This window comes from Urocitellus parryii, chromosome X, assembly GCF_045843805.1.
Source record: "Urocitellus parryii isolate mUroPar1 chromosome X, mUroPar1.hap1, whole genome shotgun sequence".
NCBI lineage: Eukaryota > Metazoa > Chordata > Mammalia > Rodentia > Sciuridae > Urocitellus > Urocitellus parryii.
In genome coordinates, this window is record NC_135547.1 from 91,220,218 (window position 1) to 91,225,580 (window position 5,363).

Below are 5,363 nucleotides of genomic sequence, written 5' to 3' on the forward strand. Positions count from 1 at the left end.
AGCTTAAACAACAGAGGCTGGAAATCCAAGAACAAGGTGTTGGCAGGTTGGTTTCTTCTGAGGCCTCCCTCTTTGATTTGCAGATCGTCACCTTCTCACAGTGTCTTTTTTTTAAAGAGAGAGAGAGAGAGAGAGAGAGAGAATTTTAATATTCATTTTTTAGTTTTTGGCGGACACAACATCTTTGTTTGTATGTGGTGCTGAGGATCAAACCCGGGCCGCACGCATGCCAGGCCAGCGCGCTACCGCTTGAGCCACATCCCCAGCCCCTCTCACAGTGTCTTAATATTGTCATTGTCTATGTTCATGTAGCTATGGTGTCTGCATACCTGAATTTCCAGAATCACTGAAGAAGAAGGCTATCCTACTATGTTCTCTTAATGACAAAGAACATCTGCAACTGGATTAGGGCAGGGTGGAAACTGAATCTCACAAGGTGGGGATGAGATCCACAGGTATTCTATATCAATCAAAAGTCTCCCCAAAAGATGTTAATGTTCACCTCAAGATGGCAACCACTGAATTAGTTTGTGCATACCACACAAATATATATCATCCCACTGTTCCATTGATGGTTCTATGAAGTTGACTAAAGCTCTAGTTCCTGACTCAGTGATTGTCTTTAAGGGTCCTGTAGGAGAAAATCTTGATAACAGATATGTTGGTCTTTTAGAAAGTACAGCTCAGTCTGTCAGATCTAACTAATAATCATGCTTTCTACAGTATGTCAAGGGATGAGATACATTACAGCAAGAAAAGAGGATGCCCCTGTTAGGTACTTTTATTTTTTAAAACATGCAGTTTCATATTTTCTTCTTGATTTCTATGAATATGTTAATGAAATCACAGAAAAATAAAAATAATACAAACTATGATACTGACCTATCTGCATATTAAGTAGATGGTACAAATGTAAATTCTGGAAAATTCCATTCAGCCTCGGTTTTGTTGGGAAATGGATTACTTTAGTTAGTTCTGAGAAAATGAAAAGCTCTATCTCTGAAATGTCACACACATCTTATACACAGTCTGCTAAAAACTGACATGTTTGGTTTACTTGTAATATTAAAGCTTTCATAAAGAAAGTTTTTGGACACTTTTCAATTTCTTCAAAACATGCAGAAGCACATAATGAGACTTTTTTTTAATTTATAGAAATGGAAGGAGACAGCCTCCTTAGACATACAAAGTTGCCTATCACTGTTGCCAGAAAGGAAAAAGTGTTAAAATGTCAGCAGGTGATAAAAGAATAATTGGAAAGTGTAAGAAGAATAGAATGTCTTCTCTAATTTGGAAATACATTGAGCCCAAGAATGGAAAAAAGAATTACAGTGAAATAAATTTATCAGAAGTTCTTCTAAAACTAGAGACCTGTAAAGATGTCATATGGAGCCTAGTAAACAATGAACTGACTGCCACTGTGCTGTTCTATGTTATGTATAGGTCACAACAAAAATATTTAGCAAATGACTCATTTTGGGGAAACAAGGTCATTTCAGAAGAAAAAAAAAGTTGCCAGGAAAAAGCAGTGACATTAAACAGGTCTTTCTTGATTTCTTCAATAAAGCTAACTTATTTGGAATCCAACATCAACTTCACAAGTTCAGGTTACCTCTGTGCTTTAGAGCCATTTTCCATGAGAAAGAGATGTTTAACTTGTGATAATATCCAATTTGCATTGGAGTATTTTAAAAAGCATGTGAAGGGAGCTGTGGCTGTGGCTCAGTGGTAGAGTGCTTGCCTGGCACATGTGAGGCGCTGTGTTCGATCCTCAGCACCACATAATAAATAAATAAATAAATAGATAAATAAATAAATAAAATAAAGCTTTTATTTAAAAAGGCATGGGAAGGTACAGATAACTTATATGATGAATTTACACATGCAATGGACCTGGTAGACTGTTGAGAGCCACAGCTGAAGGGGCCCCAGCAAACTTCCAGCTGCCGGCTGATGATTGGCTCACAGTGGCCCCAGCAACAACTAGCTGATTGGCTCCTCTGCGGTGATGCTCATTGGGCTGTTTCCCTGCCCTTTCAGACCACAGAGCTGCTCATTGGGGGACTTTTTTGGCTCCGCCCACGCGACCCAGCCAATCAGCCTCAAGAGCAGGAGGATTGTGGGAGGTGGTGAGGCTTGTGGTTGAGGGAGAGGCTTGTGGAGCTCTGAGGGTTTTTCCTGAGGAGCTGTTTTGTTTGGCGTTTGTAGTTAGTTTCTTTTGACAAGTGGCTCCTGAATTGTGCCCAGCCAGACTGCAGCAGTAGACTAGCTCTTTGCCCATCAGGTATATTGCTATAGATACAAAGTAGCTGGATAGTCTTAGAAGTCTAAAAATCTGCTATTATTAGTAAGTAAAAACCTAATTATTTCAAAGCTCAAACTTTTCCCATTGAGACGCTGTTTCTAGGTGTCATCACATCAGACTGACACCAGGAACAAGTGGAATATAGGTTTGATAAGAATACAAGTGCAAATCAGGGTAAATTTTACATTTGATTGCATGAAATTTTACCGCTATGGAAAAGAAAAAAAAAATCTGTTTTAAGGGCTACTGGCAGTTGAAAGTATTATCAGGGGGAAAAAAAAACACATACCCAGAAGAATAAAAAATTTCCTACCGTGTCATGGGACCAAAAGAAACATGCCATGTTATTTTTTAAATAAAATATTGGTCACATCTATTTAATTAGTCCTATTGCATTTCTGTTCCCCTTTTAAATAAAATCATATTCAAATTTCTTGTAGATATAGAATTAGATGGCTTAAATTTAGTAAGAATAGAAATAAAGTATATCAGAGGGAGACAAAGATACATTATAAAACATTGTTGTATTTTGTCTCATTAAATAATTAATAATTAAATAATTATTAAATAATTAAATAATGCTTTAATTGTTTTTATTAATTACTACTAATTACCACTGTTAATTAGTCCTGCTGTTATTTTATTTAAATATTGAAACATGTTCAGAAGAAGAAATATTAATTACATAATTTTAAATAAACACCTATATTTTTATGTTAAGGTAATACCATATACTTATTTATTATATATTATATCATTTGTGGGTGGTTTCTTGTCTGGTATGACTGTTGGCTCTGTAAAAAGTTGATCATATAAATTACCACACGACCATCACCACTCCCCCTGTACTATAACCTTTTTTTTTTTTTTGGTACCAGACATGAACCTAGGAGTGCTTTACCACTTAGGCACATTTAACAGCCCTTTTTATTTTTTATTTTGAGACAGGGTCATGCTAAGTTGCTTAGGACCTGGCAGAGTTGCTGAGGCTGGCTTTGAATTTGCAATCCACCTGCTTCAGCCTCCTGAGCCTCTGGGATCATAGGCATGTGCCAGTGCTCCTGGCACTATAACCTTAATACATGATCTTAATTTGACTTTGGCCTAGGATGCAAGGGTAGAGACTGAGATATACATTGAAATTTATGTGATTGATAATCTCAGGAGATGGGTCTATTCCTTTCTCTAAGGAGAGTCCTAGCTGTGAGGGGAAAACCAGGAGCTGAGAATAATTACGTACGGCCTTGGATTTTGCTACACTCCATCTGAGCTAAGTCTCTAAAGTCTCTAAGTTTCTAAGTCCACTTCTGTGAACTCCATTCCTATATGATTTAAAGGCAAACCCCTACTTGCCTCTGAGAGTAACAAGGGCTCAACACTTCAGGGGACTATTGGGATGGGGCTACTCTCCCTTGTTCTTGACATTTTCCACTTCAAATGGTAGTTCTTCTGCTTTAGTGATAACTAGATTTTTCTTTGACAACTCTGGAGTGGGATGAGGGAATTTATTCCTGAAAAATCAAAGTTTCTATTATTCAAGAAGCCAAAAGTTCATGTAGGTTTGCCTGCAAGGAGTGGGAAGGACAAGGTGGCTAAAGTTGATGATTAATTATAATTTAGTTTCTTCCTGCAGAGAGGACTCAGGTTAACTAATAGGAAAATATAGCTTAGTTTTCTTGGTTCTGCCTATGGAAGGGAAATAGATTTTATCTTCAGAGAAAACCCACAATACCTTAGAAATGAGGACCAAAACATGGCTGTAGATTCAAACAGGAAGCCCTTCCTTGCTGGCATTTCTTCCCTCCAAACTACCACTTTCACTCTGTGGAAAGGGGGAAATGGATATATTTGATATCCTGCTGTCCAGGAATCATTCTTTCCTCAGCTCTCTGTGGCAGACTGTGAAGTGGAGAAGACACTGGCAGCAGGGAAGGCAGGAGACTCAACTTTTCACAAACTCACTCACTCCCTACTTAGTCCCACACGTACACTGTTCCCTGCTTGCCAAAGCTACAACTGCAAAATGGGGTTGACAATACATACCTTACTGGGTTTTCTTGAGGATTCACTGCAAGCATATGTGAAACTCCCACACCTCAGCTGCCCAATGCCAGTGGGCTGTATGGGAATCAACATCTGCCAGGACTAGGCCCTTGAATGCCTCTTCTTTCTAGAGTGGGAAGAGACTGAGACTACTATATATGTATGTGTGTGTGTGTGTGTGTGTGTGTGTGTGTGTGTGTATGTGTCTGTCTATCTATAAACGCATGTTAACTCTTCCAACAATCTTAGAAGTTAAGGATTTCTTACTTATGAGAAATCCTTAATGTGATGAGACCTGAGACACAGGGAAATGAAATAACCTTCCTGGAACCACATAACTAATAAGAGATGGACCCACTGTTGAACCCAGTAGTCTGACTGCCATATCTGTTCTCTGGGCTAAATACACTCCTAAATCCTTCCACATTGCCCATATGTACAGTTAATTTCTAGGATGGGGCAATATGTCAGGCCTCCACCTCAGGAAAGGGAAGATTAGAGAGTACCCAGAGGCCCCAGTTTGTCAGGCTGATCCTTTCTATGACAAACAAGCTTAGCTCCACCCCACCACTGACCATCCCCTAGGCCACAGCTAAGTTTAGGGCCCTGCATCTGCCCATAGGGAGAGAAATCCACTAAATTATGGGGAAAAGTGTAGAAGGAGTTAAGTTATGGCTGGAGCTAATGATTAACCCTTGCAGGTGCAAGGCACTTCCTGGAGTACCAGCAGTCTGCCCTCAGGTGTTTTAATTCTCCTCACCTGAGAAATGGACATGGAAGAATATTGGTCTATTTATCATAGATAAAGATTCAGGTGCCAGAGCAACCTACAGCACTAAAATGGCTTTGGTCACAGTGGCACATCTGAAGGAGTTGCACCAATTTGCCCTCTTTCCTCACTAGGCCCAGAGCTAGTTATCTCTGGCCCTTGGCCATATCCATCCTACAGGCAGGTGAGTCTTTCCTTTGGGACTGGTAATACTCCTGGCAGACTGGCCAGGGATTGAAGGGTAGG